General features: G+C 39.6%; 1 non-coding gene across 1 annotated transcript; it reads left to right on the forward strand.

Moving 5' to 3' along the window:
• Positions 1–12,690: 12,690 nt before the first annotated feature.
• Positions 12,691–12,797, forward strand: LOC128050126 (U6 spliceosomal RNA). Its single transcript, XR_008199635.1, has one exon. It is a non-coding gene; the product is annotated as a U6 spliceosomal RNA (small nuclear RNA).
• The last annotated feature ends 8,966 nt before the right edge of the window (positions 12,798–21,763 follow it).

Raw genomic sequence — 21,763 nt, forward strand, 5'->3', positions numbered from 1 at the left:
CTTTTTGAGGGCTTTTATGGAATATAAGCAAAAAAAAAAAAAAAAGGCAAATGTACTTAAGTCTGAAAAGAAGCTGGAAAACAAAAGAATATTGGCAATTTCCACTTATGCAACTTTGGTAATGTTGAGTGATTCTGGGGCCATATTAAATGACATGGCTGCAGAGTTTCCACTGACCTAAATAGCCTCCTGAAAATACAGCAGTCACTATACTTAGACATTACTTTGCTGAAAAAGGTCCATATAGTTCAAGCTATGGTTTTTCCAATAATCACACATGGATGTGACAGTTGGACCATAAAGAAGGCTGAGCACCAAAGAACTGATGCTTTCAAACTGGAGAAGACTCTTGAGAATCCCTTGGACAGCAAGGAGATCAAACCAGTCAATCCTAAGGAAATCAACCCTGAATATTCATTGGAAGGACTGCTGCTGTAGCTAAAGCTCCAACATTTTGGCCACCGGATATAAAGAGCCAACTCACTGGAAAAGACTCTGATGCTAAGAATGATTGAGGGCAAGAGGAGAAGCGGGTGACAGAGGATGAGATGGTTGGGTGGCATCACCAACTCAATGGACATGAGTTTGAGCCAACTCAGAGATGGTGAAGGACAGGGAATTCTGGCATGCTGCAGTCCATGTAGTTGCAAAGAGTCAGAGACAACTGAGCGACTGAACGACAACAATACTTAGAACTGTTGAATTATGATCATCACACACACCCTTTTTAGCAAAGCATGCCACTCAATGGAAGGCAAAATTCAGTGTTACTGATAAACATTAAAACTGTTGATGTGTCTAAGGTCTAAACCTGTGGGATATAAGCTTCCTTGATAAGCCAAATCTTAGGAAAAGTAACAATTTAATTTTGTCTCTCAAACTTTAACACAAAACATTTTCCAGGATCTTATGTTTTTTTATTAGTTTGTAGAAAGTACAGAAATTCTCTCTATGAGGTTTTATATTCCTTGAGATATAAAACTGTATCTCTGAAAGTTGTGTGCATTTTATGGACAATATACTTATACTTATTTGCAACATATGTTTCTTTCCAAAACCCTCATGGCTGAGTTAGTTACTAACAGAACATTGCTCTGAAAGTCATTGTATAAGAAACAAAATTCCCACCTTTAAATGCATTGTAATTTATGCAGTTGTTCTTCATTTCCAAACTACGAAACAAATTTGGAACAATGTGAAAAATGTAAATCGAATTTTTCATTGAAATATATATGTTAATACCATCATGGTGACTATCTTTTTGAATGAAGTGATAAATATATATTCTAATTTAGTCCAGCAAGGGTTAGATTTGTAACTGAGAATCTTACATCTGTTCTGCAAGAAAACTCACTGTCTCTCAATTTTTATCACAATTCATTTGTAATTTGCTAAATATAAGCGAGTCACATTGTGCTTCATTTATTAAAAAAATTAACATTTTATCTTGGCTTCCCTTTGCAATCCATCATGCTCTGTGGAGCCATTAGAAAATATACATTTATGAAACATGTCATGGCTTGTAAACCTAGAAGTCTGTTTGTAATTCAATTCCCTCTTCACAGTTTATCTTGTGTTATTTATTTAACAAATATTTACCAGATTCTTACTGTGTCAGGCTCTGTGCTAGGAGCAAAGTATTTAACCTTGAGCTTTATGTATTGGTAAGCTCCCCATATATTTCTAGTTGATTATATGTCTTTCGATGCCCTTGAGTTTTGTGTATGAAGAGGAACAACTAAAAGTGTTTGCACTTCATTTGATTTTCAGCTTTGTTGTTGTTGTTTAGTCGCTCAGTAGTGTCCAGCTCTTTGTGACCCCATGGACTATATAGCCTGCCAGGCTCCTCTGTCCATGGGATTTCCCAGGCAAAAGTACTGGAGTGGGTTGCCATTTACTTCTCCAGGTAATCTTCTCGATCCAGGAATCAAACTTGCATCTCCTGTGGCTCCTGCATTGACAGAAGGATTCCTTACCAATGAGACACCTGGAAAGCTTACTGAATTCATAATTTTACTTACTAAACTCGTATATTCACATTGATGGGTTAGTTAACTAAATTTACTTTAAAAAGATAAACAGCAATTCCACATTTAGCATGACTGAACACCTAAAACAGTAGATAAAACAAATACAAGAACTATATAACTTTTAAATCACATGTATCTTTACATGTAGGGAATGCCTGGTGGCTCAGACAGTAGAGTGGCTGCCCGCAATGTGGGAGACCTGGGTTCCCTGGGCTGGGAAGATCCCCTGGAGAAGGGAATGGCAACCCACTCCGGTACACTTGCCTAGAAAATTCCATGGATGGAGGAGCCTGGTGGGCTACAGTCCATGGGGTCACAAAGAATCAGACACGACAGAGCAACTTCACTTTCACTTTCAATTCAGTTCAGTCACTCAGCTGTGTCTGACTCTTTGTGACCCCATGAATCATAGCACGCCAGGCCTCCCTGTCCATCACCAACTCCCAGAGTTCACTCAAACTCACGTCCATCGAGTTGGTGATGCCATCCAGCCACCTCATCCTCTGTCTTCCCCTTCTCCTCCTGCCCCAAATCCCTCCCAGCATCAGGGTCTTTCCCAATGAGTCAACTCTTCTCATGAGGTGGCCAAAGTATTGGAGTTTCAGCCTCAGCATCAGTCCTTCCAATGAACACCCAGGACTGATCTCCTTTAGGATGGACTAGTTGGATCTCCTTGCAGTCCAAGGGACTCACTTTACATGTATTCGAAAATATTAACGTTGTAAATTTGGTTAATATCATCAATATTCCTTATATTGTTGTATAACATTTTTACTATACTTAATTTGATATGTTCCTAAGGTTTTGATAATACTGTTTAAATAGTATTTCCAGGGGAGATTTAAAAAAAGAAAACAGACTTTTTCAAATTAGCCAAGGTCACAGGACCTCTGTTATCAAACAGTTGATTACTGGATGAAGTGGGTATAGAATTTAGCTGTAGATTAAAAATCATGATCATTATTATTAGGCTATTTCTTTTTATGGTTAAGTTTTGCAACCATTTGTATCTCTTAAAATGATGTATTTTGAAAATTAATAGTTTCTTCTACGTCTTGTCATCATAGTATATTGACTTAGTCTGTTAGCATTATTACATTTTTTATTCCTTAACTAATATCTTACAGTTTCCCTTGTGGCTCACCTGGTAAAGAATCTGCCTGCAATGCAGGAGACCTCGGTTCAATCCCTGGGTTGGGAAGATCCCCTGGAGAAGGGAAAGGCTACCCACTCCAGTATTCTGGCCTGGAGAATTCCATGGACTGTATAGTCCATGGGGTCGCAAAGAGTTGGACATGACAGAACAACTTTCACTATCATTTATAGAGCCACCTAACAATTTTCGACTCTGAAGAGATGTAAAAACAAGACCACACATTTCTCTTTAAGACATTTGCTAATTCAAATACTTTAAAATGTGCTTGATACTATTAGAACCATTTTCTACTTGATGCTATGTGTGGCTGTGAGGGCTAATTAGTTCTCCTTGCTATGGATACAGCACTTTTTATGGACAATGTAAAAATTAACAAATTATTTGCTAAAGTGATTGCAGCATTTTACATTTCCTGCAGCCAGGTATGAGGATTTTTACCCAATGTTCTTCAATACTTAAGGTTGTCAGACCATTTACTGAGCATTGTAATGGTTTTTAATTGCAGTTTCATTTGCATTTTCCTGATGACTAATGATATTGTGTCTTTTCATGTACTCATTAGTTACTTGTATGTTTTCTTTTATAAAGGATTCCCCCATGTTTATTGGGCTGCTGTTCATATTATTATTAATAAATTGCAAAAGTTCTTCATTTCAAATTCACTTCTTTTGTCAAATACATGTAACATGAATATAGTCGTCACTGTGTGGCTTACCTTTCCATTTTCCTGACAATGTTTATCAAAGAGCCAACATATTTTTTTACTGACCATCTTAATCAATTTTTTGTAACTCATGCCATCCCAGAGTAAAAGCCATTTATTCCTGTTTTCTACTGAAATTTTAAGTTTTATTTCTTAAGTATAAGTCTACATTTAATTCTAATTTTGTTACTTGATATGAAGTAAGGATCCAGGCTTGTTTCTTTTCATATGTGTATCCAATTGTTTGAACATCACTTTTTAAAGACTGTCCTTTCCCCCATTGAATTACCTTTGTAATTAAAGGTATTGAATTAATTAAAGGTATTACCCTTAATATCTTTGTTAAAAACCAAATGGCCGTTTATATGTGAGTCTTTCTCTGAACTCTACCTTCTGTTCCATTGATCTGTATGTCTACTCTTTCACCAATAGCTCATTCTTAGTTAATTTTTTTGTAATAGAGGTTAGAGTCCAGTGGTATATATCTTCTTACTTTGTTCTTCTTTCCCAAAATTACTTGATTATTCTAGGTCCTTCATATTTCCTTATACATTATATAATCAGCATGTCAGTCGCTGCCAAAAATATGTTGGGATTTGATTTGGATTATTTTGTAAATGAATCTAGATACTGGGAGAATTGCGATTTTAATCCATGAAATCATATATTCCTCCACTGACTCAGGTCTTTTAAAATTTGTTTCTGCAATGTTATGTGGTTTTCAATAAACATATATGCAAGCACATATTTTTATTATATTTACCCCTTAAAATGTCATGGTTTTGATACTATTGTAATGGAAATGTTTTATAATGTATTTTCCAACTATTTGTTGTCAGTATATAGAAATGCAGTTGATTTTTGCATGTTAGCTCAGATTTGGGGACCTCGCTGAAGTCACTCATTAGCAAGTAATTTTTTTTTAGATTCTTTAAGATTTTGTATATGTATGATCAGTTTGCTTGTAAATAGGGTTTTTATTTCTCTCTTTGCAATCTCTGTGGTTTTTCTTTCTTTTCTTGCTTTGTGTACCGACTAGCATCTCCAGTAAATATTGAAAAGGAGTAGAGAAAGCAGGGACGTTCTTGTCACTTCTTGATCTTCAAGAGAAAGTGTTGAATCTTCATAGATGCCCTTTATCAGGCTGAGAAAGTTTTCTTAGCTCAGTGAGATTACTGTGCTTTGCTTGGGGTCCCACTATCGGTACCAAAAAGTAGAATGTCTTTAGGCAAAAAGCCAGGGTTATGTAGCCCTCATCTTATTTGTTTCTCATCTATATCAGAGATTGCTATCTTCTACACTTCCTGTTATCCCAAGATTGAAAACATTTTTTCTTATAGTTTTTACACTTTTCTAGTTATTAATATTTGTTGTGGCCTGGTAAATCTGGTCCAGGTTACTATGTTATGGCCCTACATTCAGGGGAGATAAACATCCATATATTAACATCCTCTATTTAAATCAACAAAGTTAAAAATAGCTCTGTATATTCAAAATTTTTATGACTTTTATCATACACTTCAATTAATTTTTTTTTATTTTTAAATTGTTCTTGAGGTGTAGTTGATTTATGATATGTTAGTTTTGGGTGTAAAACTTGGTGAGTCAATAGTTTTAAAGGTTTTATGCATTTAAAGATATAAAATAATGGCTATATTTCCCTGTGCTGTATAGTATAAGTATATCCTTGGTGCTCATCTGTTTTGTACATGCAAGCATACATGAGCTCTGGGAGTTGGTGATGGACAGGGAGGCCTGGCGTGCTGTGATTCATGGGGTCACAAAGAGTCAGACACGACTGAGCAACTCAACTGAACTGATCTTTAATCAGATATAAGATTAAAACGTTTTCCTTTAATTTTTTGGTCTGGCCTATGGTGACTTATGGTATCCATCTTATTTCCTTTTATGCACTGGATATGCACACATGCTAAGTCACTTCAGTTGTAAGTCACTTCAGTCGTGTCTGACTCTGTGATCCATGGACTGTAGTCCACCAGGCTCCTCTGTCCATGGGATTCTCCAGGCAAGAACACTGGAGTGGTTAGCCACTTCCTTCTTCAATTTTATACATAGTAGTTTGTATCTCTTAGTCCCCTGCTCCTCTCTTGCCCTTCCCCTTTCCTTTCTCCCCACTGGTATCCACTAGTTTGTTTTCTAAACCTGTGAGTCTGTTTCTATTTTGTTGTATATATTCATTTATTTTTTAGATTCCATGTATAAGTGATAACATACAATGTTTATCTTTCTCTGACTTATTTGGCTAAGTATTGATATAATACTCTCTAGAGCCATCCATGCTGTTGAAGATGGCTGAATTTCATTCTTTTTAACGGCTGAGTAATAGTCCACTACTCAGCACATCTTCTTTATCCATTTATCTGTTGATGGATACTTGGGTTGTTTCCATATCTTAGCTATGTAAATTATGCTGCTGTGAACATTGGGGGTGCGTGTATCTTTTTGCATTCGTGTTTTTCATTTTTCAGATATATATCCAGGAGTGAAATTGCTGGATCGTATGGTGGTTCTATTTTTAGTTTTTCATGGAACCTCTATACTGTTTCCCATAGTGGTTGTACCAGTTTGCATTTCCACCAATAGTATACAAGTGTTCGCTTTTCTGCATATCTTCATCAACAGTTGTTATGTGTAGACTTATTACTGATAGCCATTCTGATGGGTGTGAAGTGATATTTCATTGTGGTTTTGATTTTCATTTCTCTTATAGTTAGCAATGTTGAGCATCTTTTCATGTGCCTGTACTTCCATTAATTTTTAACTTTAGAATATCTATTATAAAATGAAGGCTTTTGAACAATCTCTTTGGTTAAACATAGTGATAAACAGAATAATCCTGCATTGCATAAAACAAGCCCTTTACAAACACAAAGATTAAAATTCCAGAATATTCTGGGTTATCCTGCTAATGAGCTGAATAGGCTTCAGTGACACTGGAGAAAGTCCTCAGAAAGTGAAGCCAAGAGGAGACCCCTGAGATAGAAAATTGTTTTATTGTAGGAAAGTGTCCCATACTGCTTGTAAACTCAATGGCTCTCCCACAATACCTTCCTCTAAAGTCAGACTTTCATGCAGCTTGGGATTGTGTCTTCTTCTTGTCTGGATTCTAACAGTTCCAAGCACAATGATTTTTCACATTGTAATTGCCAGTACTATTGACTGAATGGAACTGCAAACTTTTATAATGCATAGAAAAACATCATGTTTACAAGAAAACAAACTTTAAATGAAGTAAATAATCAAATCTGAATTATTTTTTTCCCTTTTGGTGATTTAGGTCATGAAAATTAATTAACATTTTAGTCAGTCATTCACCAAACATTAATTGGACACTTCCTATAGGACAATAAATATTTGTCCACTATGACAAATACTGCTAGTTGCCTCAAAGTATCTATTCTCCCTTCCCTTTTGGTAATAGAATCCTGTAATTTTTGCTTGGTTCATTGTTGTTTAGCAAAAAGTCTATATATCAATCTCCTTTGCATCCAGGTATGGTCATTTGACTTAGTTCTGGCCAATAAAATCTCAGCAGAGATTTTTGTGGAAATTCTAGTAATTCTCCTTAAAAAAGTAAACATGTATTGTTCCTTTTACTCCCATTCTTCCTCCTGAGTCTTTGATACAGAAGCCCTCCTAGCAATTTTGGGCATTAAGACAAGGGCCATATCCTAAGGATGGCAGAGCCATGCACTGCTGCTGCTACTGCTGCTAAGTCGCTTCAGTCGTGTCCGACTGAAACATCTGACTCTGTGCGACCCCATAGATGGCAGCCCACTAGGCTCCTCTGTTCCTGGGATTCTCCAGGCAAGAACACTAGAGTGGGTTGCCATTTCCTTCTCCAATGCATCAAAGTGAAAAGTAAAAGTGAAGTCGCTCAGTTGTGCCCGACTCTTAGCGACCCCATGGACTGTAGCCTACCAGGCTCCTCCGTCCATGGAATTTTCCAGGCAAGAGTGCTGGAGTGGGGTGCTATTACCCTCTCCGAGAGCCATGCTCAGGAAAAGCCTAATGACCTCTGAGAATAGTGTGAATTGCCTGACTCTAGACTGCATTAACTGAGAGAAGTAAAATTCAATTTTGATTAAGCCATTGTTATTTGAGTTTTTCTATTATGTGCATGCAAATTAAATTACAATTAACACAATTTGAAAAAAATTTGAATATTGTACCTTGGCTAATCTTTTATGAGACTATTAACCTGCTTTTTCACTATGATAGTACTGCATAACATACAGTCCTCCACTTCTCAGGGGCTTAAAATAACAAAGACAGTTCTTGCTTATGAATCTGCGTGTTGGCATCTGGCTTCCCAGGTGACACAGTGGTAAAGAATCTGCTTACCAATGCAAGAAATGCAGGTTCGATCCCTGTGCCGGGAAGGTCCCGTGGAGTAGGAAATGGCAACCCGCTGCAGTAGTCTTGCCTGGAAAATGCCTTGGACAGAAGGAGCCTGGTGGGCTACAGTCCTTGGGGGCTGTAAAGAGCTGGATATGACTGAGCGTGCACACACTCACACTCTCTCACTGGCTGCTATTCATCTGATCTTAGACATGATGATGCTTTTGGCTTGGCTTGATTGGACTCTGCATTCCATCTGTGTTCCACATGTTGTCATCATCTGGGTTCAGCAGCTGCCTATCAACTTCTAATGATGAAATGCCATGAGTGCAAGAAGACAAACCAAATTAGACAAACATATTTTAAGTTTAAGCTAATACTAATAAGTCACATGGTCAAGGCCAACATCAATGAGGTGGAAAAAATATACTCTCACCCACTCTATTGGGAGGAGTTATAATGACACCTGATAATGTTATGTGAATGAATAATTTTCTAATAAGGAGAGAGTAAAGAATCTGTTATGGAGAACTTGGAAAAGTTATAGAGATCTTGGAAAGATTACTTTAACCTCTCTGTGTCTTACTTTTTTCACTTGTGAAGCCAAAGTATCAGGTTAGATGACTTCTACTCTTGAGTTTTAAACTTCTGTGACTGTAATTCTAGATCATCTTATTTCCTTCCTGGTTCTCAGGAGACAGAGACATTCCAAAGCATGAAACTAAAGACTATTTTTTAAATATAATTTTATTTATTATTTTTGGCTGTGTTGGGTCTTCCTTGCTGTGCAAGCTTTCTCTATTTGCGGAGAGCAGGGGCTACTCTGAAGTCGATGTACACGGGCTTCTCATTGTGGTGGCTTCTGTTTTTGTGGAGCACAGGCTGTAGGATGCACAGGCTTCAGTAGCTGTGGTGTGGGCTCAGTAGTTGCATTTTGCAGGCTCTAGAGCAGAGTGTCAATAGTTGTGATGCACTGGTTTAGTTGCTCTGTGGTATGTGGGATCTTCCTGAATCAGGGATTGAACCCGTGTCTCCTGCAATGGCAGGCAGATTATTTGCCACTGAGCCACCAGGGAAGCCCTAAAAATTTGTATGTATTGATTAGGCTTATTGAACTTTAAATAAAAGAAGGACAAAGCAGATGTCAGTGGGTATATTAGGGATTTTCCTCTATGAAATATCTTGTTCTCTTTATCTCATCCTACCCTTAAAATAATAAAGGGCATAGTCCATAAAAATGTTCTGGTAAAGTTATGTTACCAGAAGGTCATTAACATCATATATCTTGATGACCATATCTGCCCTGAGGATGTGGATATGCTAAAAATCATCTAAATTGGAACAGAGAATGAAAATACATAGGGAGGAGGTATTATAACCTTTCTATATCCTCTTTTTTGCTTAGGGCCCAATACCGAAGACTCTCTTCCTTTTTTAAATGACTGTTCAAAGAGTACTTAGTTCAATTAAATCATGACAATAAGCTCTGAAGAATTGATGATGTTGCTGCTGCTGCTAAGTCGCGTCAGTCATGTCTGACACTATGTGACCCCATAGATGGCAGCCCACCAGGCTCCTCTGTCCCTGGGATTCTCCATGCAAGAACACTGGAGTGGGTTGCCATTTCATTCTCCAATGCGTGAAAGTAAAGTTGTTCAGTTGTGTCCAACTCGCAGCAACCCCATGGATTGCAGCCTATCAGGCTCTTCCGCCCATGGGATTTCCCAGGCAAGAGTACTGGAGTGGGGTGCCATTGCCTTCTCCTTGATGATATTATCTGAGCACAAATTAGCCACAAAATCATTCCCCAATGATTATGAATATTTTTCCATAATATGTAATATTCTACTTTAACAGAAAGTCTTAACACAAAGGCCACACACACTAGGTCAGTGGACAACCCAAAATTTTAAGCAAACTTTATATGATGTGCTTGGTGATGGAAAGGGCCTATAGCTTTCACCAGATTCTGAAATGGTCTGTGACTCAAGTAACTGAATCCTATTGAGAGGGAAACAGGCAGGAAGGCCAGGGGTCTCCAAAAGGAGAAAATAGGCTGCAAGTGTCAGACATTTTTTCAGTTCAGTTCAGTTGCTCAGCTGTGTCTGGCTCTTTGCAACCCCATGGACTGCAGGACACCAGGCCTTCTTGTCCATCACCAACTCCCAGAGCTTGCTCAAACTCATGTCCATTGAGTCGGTGATGCCATCCAGCCATCTCATCCTCTGTTGTCCCCTTCTCCTCCTGCTCTCAATCTTTCCTAGCATCAGGGAAAGATTTTCAAATGAGTCAGTTCTTCGCATCAGGTGGCCAGAGTATTGGAGTTTCCACTTTAGCATCAGTCCTTCCAGTGAATATTCAGAACTGATTTCCTTTAGGATGGACTGGTTGGATCTCCTTGCAGTCCAAGGGACTCTCAAGAGTCTTCTCCAACACCACAGTTCAAAAGCATCAGTTCTTCAGTGCTCAGCTTTCTTTAGAGTCCAACTCTCACATCCATACATGACTACTGTAAAAACCATAGCCTTGACTAGATGGACCTTTGTTGACAAAGTAATGTCTCTGTTAAATGGCAACCCACTCCAGTACTCTTGCCTGGAAAATTCCATGGACTGAGGAGCCTGGTAGGCTACAGTCCATGGGGTTGCAAAGAGGTGGACACAACTGACCAACTTCATTTCACTTCACTAGGTTGGTCATACCTTTTCTTCCAAGGAGCAAGCATCTTTTAATTTCACGGCTGCAGTCACCATCTGCAGTGATTTTGGAGCCCCCCCAAAATAAAGCCTGTCACTGTTTCCAGTGTTTCCCCATCTATTTGCCATGAAGTGATGGGATCAGATCTCGCGATCTTAGTTTTCTGAGTATTGAGTTTTAAGCCAACTTTTTCACTCTCCTCTTTCACTCTCATCAAGAGGCTCTTTAGTTCTTCGCTTTCTGCCAGACATTTTTAACCTCTCCCTTAAGCAGCAGGAGGAAACAAACTGCAAGTGTCAGATTTTGTTTTTTTCTTCTCTGTACAAAATTAAAAGGAGGTTTTTCTATGGAAATGTTTTCCTTAAGCTATGTTAATGAAACTATTTATTTGCTTTGGAATTTGCCTTTCTTCAAAATGGGTCCACCTAAGACTTTTTTTCTTTTCTCAAACCTTGGGCTGATAATAGGTCAATAAACCAGTATTCATATCAATTGTTTTATGGGTAGGGGAAGACACACCTCATGCCATCCTATCTCAAAAATGAATGCTGTGGGAGAGGGGCCTGGTGAAACTCCATCAGCCTTGAGGTGTCTCTCTTACCTGATTAATAGCTTTCGAACAGACATAAAACAGCTTGCTAAAGACTAGCAGCGGGACACTCTTCGTCCCCCTTCTGATGATTATGTCAGAAGCTTTCTCTGTCCTTATTATACTTTAATAAAACTCTGCTCTACAAAAGCTCTTGAGTGATCAAGCCTGGTCCCTGGTCCCGAAATTAAATCTTCTTCTTTGGAGATCACGAATTTGACACTGCACACTGTAAGCTATTACTATCGACTCTGAAAGAAGCGATAGACACCCCTGCTTTCTCTCCTTTGGGCTTCTTTTGCCATTAAGAACCATATATGGCTTTAAAACATTAAATTCATTCATTGCTTTTTTTTTAAAAGTCTACCATGTGTCAGACCCTGTTTGAAGCACCAAGAATCTGGTGCCTAAATGTCTCCTCTGGGGATAGTAAGCCCTACAACAAAGCTGATTTTCTGTAATGTGGGAGATGCTGAAAGATGCACATCAGGTTCTTGATCGCACATCAACAGAAAGGAGAAAAGATCATCATAAATGTGCAAAAAGTTGAGAGACTCCTGCAGGGAAGTATAAAACAAGGCTTTATGGAACATAGATTGAAAAATCAGTCTCCTTTGGAGCAATGTTACTAATCACTCACGAATTATGGCTACTTACTCAGCCTAAGTAGCCAGAATGAAGAGACCTAATGTTAATAAATATTGGTACCTTCCCCTCCCTGCCTCCAGAATTTTCCTGATTAGTAGAAATCAATAAGGGAGATAACATCCCCATCTAAGGGAGATAACATCCCCATCTTTCAGATTGGAAAAAAAAAAACAGTTGTTGGAAGGCACCAACCAGCTCCTATTTGGGGAACTAAATCTGATACAGATGTAATTCTCTATCTCTACCTCCTTCATCCTCCACCCCTTTCTACAAAATAAGTCAAATGCCCTACAAGCAGAGTTGCAGAGACCGAGGACAGATAATTTCCTTTATCCTTGGTCAGTGGGTTCCTCAGACAGGCTTGGGGCTCTGGAAAGAGAATATAAACATTTATTTTCTTCCCAAGGCACTCCTGGCTGAGAAACAAAAATCAAACAATTGCTCAGATCTTTGAAGAGACAAATGCTTATCTATCAGTTGTGTTTTTGGTGATGATTCATGTCTTGTGCTCCCTTCGGCAGCACATATATTAAAATTGGAATGATACAGAGAAGATTAGCATGGCCCCTGCGCAAGGATGACATGCAAATTTGTGAAGCGTTCCATATTTTTTGGACTTCCCTGGTGGCTCAGATGGTAAAGCATCTGTCTACACTGTGGGAGACCTGGGTTCGATCCCTGGGTCGGGAAGATCCGCTGGAGAAGGAAATGGCAATCCACTCCAGTACTATTGCCTGGAAAATTCCATGGACAGAGGAGATTAGTAGGCTACAGTAGATGGGGTCCCAAAGAGTTGGACACGACTGAGCGACTTCACTTTCACTTTCGTGGCTTAGTCTGTTTGGGTTGTGTAGCAAAATACCGCAGCCTGGGTGGATGATAAACAGCAGACATTTGTCTCTCATAGTTCTGGAGGGGGAAAGTCCAAGATCAAGGCACAGCAGTGAGGGTCCTCTTCCTGGTTCACAGCGCCTTCTCACTGTGTCTTCACGTGGCAGGAGGGGACAGGAGCTCTCCAGAGTCGTTTTATTAGGGCATTAATCCCATTCATGAGGGCTTCACACGCATGACCTAATCACCTCCCAAAGGCCCCACTTCCTAATATGATGATACCAGGCATTAGGTTTTCAACATACGAATTTAGCGGAGACACAAAAATTTGGACCACAGTGAACATAAGCTTTTGGAAGACTATACATCATCTTGAGAACTCTTTCAAAAAATTAAAGTCCCGAAACAACGACGTGGTGAAAGGGTTGAAATGAAGAATGAGTTCAGCACTATCAGGGGAAAAGCAACTCAGAAGGCAAATCATTCCCCGTTTCTGAGAGAAGCTGATTATAGACAAGGGGCCTTAGGATTCATGTTAGATTAGACAGTGCAGGTGGTTAGATATGTGGGCATGATTCCTGATTTCACTGAGGCTAATAGAAGTGTGACAGGGGACAAAGTTTGGGCATGTGAACACTCTGAACCCTCACACTGCTTGTGTGAATCAATGACAGCTACTTATTGCAAGTGTCAGAAATGTAACTAAAACTAGAGTAATAAAAAGGGTGTAATGACAAGGTACCAGTGAAACTCCCAGACCCAACACAAGATTGAACCTTTTAGAAAGGCAGGGATTAGACCAGCTCTAAGAATTTCAATAACTAGAATGAAGGATTCAAATGCCATAAAGACTGATTCTCTGCCCCTTGATGTTTCTGCTATTCACTGTTGCGGATGTGTTTCTTCATATTGTGCTGTATGAAGGGACATGGCTGTGTACTCACATATTTATTACTTACTGCTCCCGTTTTAACAGTCTCAGGGAAGGGCTCTGCTTGGCCTTCTTGAGTCATGAGCCCATGATTATCTTCTCCTAAATCACAGGACTGTTTTAGAAGTGAGTCTCAGAAGGTTGGTTTTTTCAAAGAACAAATTAGAATATGCACATATTAATATGTATCTTTCTTTTTTGCTTGTCTTAAAGGGATATACATTTTCCAAGGAAGGTTGGTATATCAGTTAACCATCACTGCAAAACAAATCACCCCATGACTCCATGACTTAAAACAACAGTACCTTATTTTTCATACTTCTCCAGGTAAGCAGAGGGCCAGCTGATCTAGGCCCGGCTCAGCTGGGTTAGCTTCAGTCCACATTCACTCATTTCCTTTGGACCAATGGACTGGTTGTAACCAAGGGATAGTCTTCTCATGGACACGAAAGAGAAACAATAAGCAAACCAAGACACAAAATCTCATTGTATGCCTCTATTTGTGTTACAGCTGTTAATATCCTTTCAACCAAAAGAAGTCATGTAACTCAGGGATTTCTGACCTTCAAGATCTAATGCCTGATGATCTGAGGTGGAGCTGAAGTAATAAAAATAGAAATAAAAATGCACAATAAATGTGATGCGCTTCAATAATCCTGAAACCACCCCCTCCCCAACCGGTTCATGGAAAAATTGTCTTCCATGAAACTGGTCCCTGGTGCCAAAAAGGCTGGAGATGCTGATGTAGCTGAACGCATCATCAAGGAGTGGTCAAATACAGTCTGCCTTGAGAAAACTGCAAAGACACATGGGAGATGGCATGGACACAGAGTAGGGTAAAGAATTTGGAAGATTTCATGCAATCTACATGCAGACAGTTAACACAACTATTTTGGATTTTCAAGTGATAGTGTTCTGGTTAACTATTACTCTGGATCAGAAACTCAGAAAAGGCTCACCTGAATGATTCAGGCTCAAAGTGTCCTGTGCAGTTGCAGTCATATGATGACTAGGGTTGGACAGAGGGAGTGATGAAGCTGATGGCAGCTAGCTGGATATCTTGCCCTCATGGCCTGACCATGGAGTCTTTCTTCAAGAGTTAGTTTGGGTTCCTTATAGTATAGTCTCAGGCCTCCTGGACTGCTTACTTTAAATAAAAGCCTTGAAAAACAAATACTCTAGCTCATGAAGTTATCATTGAAAGCCAAAGCAACTTCACTTTTGCCACTGTATTCTATTAGTTACAAGTACATTACAGCTGGTCCATAGTCAAAGGAAGGATAATCCTCTATTTCAACTTCACTTCTTGACAGGCGGGTAGCAAGCTATGATACACATTACTATGAACGTGTATCCATTGCAGAAGCGGATATACGTTCATAGTAAGTGCCAAACAAGAACTACAGCAGAAGTCCAATTTTCTGCTTTGTCATATTGCCTGTGGCAGATGACATATTCCAAAATATAAAAATCACCAACATCTCTTACCCCACATGCTCTAGAAGCTTCCTACTTCCCTGTCAAGAAGTGAAGTTGAAATAGAGAATTATCCTTCTTTTGAATACGGATCAGCTGTGATGCAATTGTAACTAATAAAATACAATGGCAAAAGTGAAGTTACACTGCCTTCCAAGTCTAACTTCATGAGCTAGAATATTTGCTCTTAACAAACATCAAAGGAGCATTCCCCCCAAAGATGGGCACAATATAGGATAAAAATGGTAGAGATCTATTAGATGCTGAAGGGATCAAGATGAGATGGAAAGAAAACACAGAAGAACTGTATAAAAAAATATCTTAATGAACCGGATTACTACAATGGTGTGGTTAGTCACCTAGAGCCAGACATTATGGAGTGGGAAGTCAAGTGGACCTTACGAAGCACTGCTGTTAATAAAGTTAGTGAATACAATGAAATTCCAGCAGAACTATTTGAATCCCTAAAGGAAGATGCCATCAAGGTTTTGCATCATTATGTCAACAAATCTGGAAGACCCAGCCGTGGCCACAAAACTGGAAAAGGTCAATCCTCATCCTAGTTCCCAAGAAGGGTAGTAACGAAGAATGTGTTAACCATTGGACAACTGCACTCATCTCCCATGCTAGTGAGGTCATGCTTAAAATCTTGCAGGCTAGGCTTCAGCATTATGGGAACTAAGAACTTCCAGATGGCCAAGCTGGGTTTAGAAAAGGAAGAGGAAGTGAAGTGAAAGTCACTCGTTCGTGTCTGACTCTTTGTGACCCCATGGACTATACAGTCCATGGAATTCTCTAGGTCCGGATACTGGAGTGGGTAGTGTTTTCCTTCTCCAGGGGATCTTCCCAACTCAGGGATCGAACCCAGGTCTCCTGCATTGCAGGCGGACTCTTTACCAGCTGAGCCACAAGGAAAGCCCAAAGAAAGAGAAACTAGAGATCAAATTGCCACCATTTGCTGGATTATAGAGAAAGCAAGGGAATTTCAGAAAAGCATCTATCTCTGTTTCACTCTAAAGCCTTTGACTGTGAGTATCATGACAAACTGTGGAAAGCTCTTAGAGAGATGGGAAAACCTGACCATCTTACCTGTTTCATGAGAAACCTGTATGTGGGTCAAGAAGCAACAGTTAGAACCTTGTATGGAACAAATGATTGGTTCAAGATCGAGAAAGGAGTACGACAGGCCTGTCTGTTGTCACCATGTTTGTTTAACCTGTAGACTGAGCACATCATGAGAAAGGCTGGGCTAGATGAGTTACAAGCTGGCATCAAGATAGGCAGGAGAAACAACAACCTCAGATATGCGGATACCACCAGTCTAGTGGCAGAAAGCAAAGAGGAACTAGAGAGCCTCTTGATAAGGGTGAAGGGGGAGAGTGAAAGAGCCACCTGAAGACTAACAAAAAAACTAAGATCATGGCATCCGGCCCCATTACTGCATGGCAAATAGAAGGGGGGAAAAGGTGGAAGTAGAAACAGATTTCCTCTTCCTGGGCTCCAAAATCACTGTGGATGGTGACTGCAGCCATGAAGTCAGAAGACAATGGCTTCTTGGCAGGAAAGCAATGACAAACCTAGACAGAGTGTTGAAAAGCAGAGACATTACCCTGCTGACAAAGGTCTGTGTAGTCAAGGCCATGGTCTTCCCAGTGGTCACATATGGTTGTGAGAGCTGCACCATAGAGAAGGCAGAATACCAAAGAATTGATGCCTTCAAATTGTGACGCTGGAGAAGACTCCTGAGAGTCCCTGGAACAGCAAGGAGATCAAACCAGTCAATCTTAGGGAAATCAAACCTGAATATTCACTGGAAGGACTAATGCTGAAGCTGAAGCTCCAGTATTTTGGTCATCTGATGCAACAGCTGACTCATTGGAAAAGTCCCTGATACTGGGAAAGATTGAGGGCAGAAAGAGAAGAGGGCGTCACAAGAGATGGCTGGAGGGCATCACCGATTCAATGGACATGAACTTGGGAAAACTCTGGGAGATGGTGAGGGGCAGGGAGACCCGGCATACTGCAGCCCATGGGATCACAAAGAGTTGGAGATGACTGGGCAGCTGAACAACAACCACAGCAATGAATGTGTAACTTTAGACATATTCTCCTGTCTACCATTGTTGGTCAGTAATAGACATCACGTAATATTTATCAAATGAGTGACTGAATGGATTCTTCAGAATTCATTTTCTTCTTCTACATGGGATTAATAATGCCTAAAGCAAGTCATAAAGAATAAATGAGACGAAAGACTTGAAGATGGTTTGAAATTTTGAAAGGTCAATTATCTATGGGTATTCTTGTCCTTTTTTGTCAGTGCCTAAAACATTCTCTTTGGAATATTCTCAATAAAGACAATTATTTTGTCCTAAATAATTTGACTTTTGTAAGAGCTGAGAGTTATTTGAAGCAGGGAAAGGACTTATGATTTCACTGAGTAATAACATTTTGGGGTCTAAAATAAAATATCATTATAATATAATAAGACTAATATTTTTAAATTGGGTGGTAACCTGTTCTGAATGATATTTCTAAGAAGAGATTACACTGACTATATCAAGCAAAGGTATGGGAATTGAAATAACTATGATGGCTGCAAATAAGGGAAAATGTTCATTTGAATATTTGCTTAAAAATAGGATTAAATGCTTCCTCATCATCTCTCTTGTCTAGTATCTGGAGAAAGACTCAAGCATCATTTTTAAGATGGAGAAATTTGTCTTTTATTGATGATGAGTTGAAAATGAAAGCCAATAGAAATTAAGTAAAATAACTGAATTTACAAAATTAACAGAAAGTGAAGAGGAACTAAAAAGCTTCTTGATGAAAGTGAAAGAGGAGAGTGAAAAAGTTGGCTTAAGGCTCAACATTCAGAAAACGAAGATCATGGCATCCGGTCCCATCACTTCATGGGAAATAGATGGGGAAACAGTGGAAACAGTGTCAGACTTTATTTTTGGGGGGCTCCAAAATCAGTACAGATGGTGACTGCAGCCATGAAATTAAAAGACGCTTACTGCTTGGAAGAAAAGCTATGACCAACCTAGATAGCATATTCAAAAGGAGAGACATTACTTTGCCGACTAAGGTCCATCTAGTCAAGGCTATGGTTTTTCCTGTGGTCATGTATGGATGTGAGAGTTGGACTGTGAAGAAGGCTGAGCGACAAAGAATTGATGCTTTTGAACTGTGGTGTTGGAGAAGACTCTTGAGAGTCCCTTGGACTGCAAGGAGATCCAACCAGTCCATTCTGAAGGAGATCAGCCCTGGGATTTCTTTGGAAGGAATGATGCTGAAGCTGAAAGTCCAGTATTTTGGCCACCTCATGCGAAGAGTTGACTCATTGGAAAAGACTCTGATGCTGGGAGGGATTGGGGGCAGTAGGAGAAGGGGCGACTGAGGATGAGATGGCTGGATGGCATCACTGACTCGATGGATGTGAGTCTGAGTGAACTCCGGGAGTTGGTGATGGACAGGGAGGCCTGGCGTGCTGCGATTCATGGGGTCACAAAGAGTCGGACACAACTGAGCTATTGAACTGAACTAAACTGAATTTACAGGTAAGAACCAGCTGTAGATTTCCAAAAGTTATTCAAAAGGCATCTTAGTTTAGTCACCTCCATATTCATCATTTTAAGGTTAAATTACCTTGTCACTTTTTATTTATATATGTTTATTCCCTTTTTGTAATCTTAAAGATGGTGAATGGAAATTTGTTTTTAAGTACTACTTATATGGGTTTTTCTTTTCTACTTACAAAAAATAAATTATTTCTTAATCACTGAAGTAAAAATGAATGAAAAGGAAAGTGATTTCAGCAAATGGGGCTAATCAGTTACTGGCATTTTCTTTCTTAAAGGCATATGGTAATAGTTTTCTCTAGGGAAACCTCATGTATCTGTGATAAAGTGGATGGCACTGTGACACCAAATTCAGCCAAGAAGAGTCCAATGAGACTACTTAGGTAATTTTGATATTTTTTTCACATATAAACTTTTTTTAAAGAGAAAGATTTTAAAATTAACTTCTGTATAATTAAATTTTATTCCATGTAATTTTTATACATGTTAAAATAGGATGGATGTGTTTTATAAGTATACATACTAAAATTGGGTGAGAGCTTTTAAAAGGTATATATACTAGAATCATGCGCCAGACTAACAGTCTAGCTAATAGCATACCCTCCTCAAAAGTTCTCCAAAGACCACTGCATACTCATTTCTTCTCAAACATGAAAGTAGTGAGTAGCAATCAGAGATTTTTTTGGTGGCTTATGGTCTGCTTGACTTTATGGGAAAGGCCTGCACTTAACTTCACTTCCCCACTTCCTTTTGCCCTCCTTCAGATAAGACCAAACTCAGTCCTAGACAGTTCAGACAGCCCATGGGCCATTGCTAATTGAACCACTGGCTGGTCTAGCCAAGAAGGAGGATTTTTTTGACATTAGCCTGACAGGAAGTTATGAGTCCTGATTGGTCTTATATGAAAAGGCCTGGGGAATGTAGAATTCATGAATGGTTCTGATAAATGATACTGGTTTCCATAGCATGAATAGGATGTATAATTGTTGCTGCCTTGCTCCACGTCCTTAGAGAGTTCAGATCCTAAACTGAAGGACCATCTGTCCTTGAGGGGCTTCTAACCTGAGACCCAGATGGGGCTGAGAGTAACTTATTCCACAAAATTAAGCAATTCTACTTTGTGTTAGAGGTATTACTGTTTATCTTGATTGCAGTGGGAAAGTTCTTTATCTTAAAGAATACAATATTAAGTGTCTTTATGAGAAGAAAATATATTTTAGAATTTAGCTTAGAAGGTAAGAAATATACAATAAATTAGCTTCAGAAGTATCTTCCTCAACTAAATGTCTGTTCAAATGTGCTGTATTACACCAGGTACCACTGAGCAGATGTTAACATAATTTCTATATTTTGTAACAGAAGAGACACTTTTCAATAATAGGAAAAAACTGAAACCTGCTTAGACATAATAGCAGATATTGGTTTTCCTAATAAATTTTTTTTAAGATATAACATTAAGTTTTTTAAAAATTGCACAGTCATTTTATCTTTTCTTAACTGATCCTCAAAGATACAGGTCACTACTTGTAGCTCAGTTGGTAAAGAATCCGCCTGCAATGCAGGAGACCTGGGTTAGATTCCTGGGTTGGGAAGATTCCCTGGAGAAGGAAATGACAACCCACTCCAGTACTCTTGCCTGGAGAATCCCACAGACAGAGGAGCCTGGCAGGCTACAAGGGGTCACAGGAGTCGGACACGACTTGGCGACTAAACCACCACTACTCCTATCTTTTGCCCTCCAAATTATAGCTCCACTCACTTTCCTAACTTTTTTTTTTTCCATTTTACCCTTAACTCATTCTTCCTCAGTGCCATAGTTTTTAGTTCCTTTTACCCCCTCCACATCCAGTCATCTTTGTCCTTCTTCTTCCTCTCAGACTGTTCTTTCTGTGTGCTGAATTTATTCTGTCTCCGCCACCCTGGAAATTTTTTCCTGTATCGGCTTCTCTACCTTTCCTATCAACTCCGCGACCACAGGAAAGCCTCGCGTTTCCCGCCATTTTTGTTGCCACCCCCGCTGCTCCCATTGTATCTTTCTTGGAGTCTTCCAGTAGCCTCTTAATCAGACCCCTTGGATGTGAGAGCTGGACTGTGAAGAGAGCTGAGCGCGGAAGAATTGATGCTTTTGAACTGTGGTGTTGGAGAAGACTCTTGAGAGTCCCTTGGACTGCAAGGAGATCCAACCAGTCTGTCCTAAAGGAGATCAGTCCTGGGTGTTCTTTGGAAGAACTGATGCTAAAGCTGATACTCCAATACTTTGGCCACCTCATGCTAAGAGCTGACTCATTGGAAAATACCCTGATGCTGGGAAGGATTGGGGGCAGGAAGAAAAGGGGACGACCGAGGATGAGATGGCTGGATGGCATCACCGACTCAATGGACATGAGTTTGGGTGAACTCCAGGAGTTGGTGATGGACAGGGAGGCCTGGTGTGCTGCGGTTCATGGTGTCGTAGAGTCGGACACGACTGAGGGACTGAACTGAACTGAACTGAAACACAGACAGATGGTGAAAGACAGGGAAGCCAGGTATGCTGCAGTCAATGAGGTGTCAAAGAGTTGGACACAACTGAGCAACTGAACAACAACAAAAACACAGGTAAGTTCTTTTTTAGGCAAACACAAATTAGAACATCTCACTCCAAAATAGCTGAACCTCACAATAGAAGACTAGAAATAGAGATGCTTTTATGATGAACCCCTATACAATTTTCTGCTTGCTTTTCCTGTGGACTGTGGGGACAGCTACATGTATCA

Source organism: Budorcas taxicolor, chromosome 6 (assembly GCF_023091745.1).
Source record: "Budorcas taxicolor isolate Tak-1 chromosome 6, Takin1.1, whole genome shotgun sequence".
Lineage (NCBI taxonomy): Eukaryota > Metazoa > Chordata > Mammalia > Artiodactyla > Bovidae > Budorcas > Budorcas taxicolor.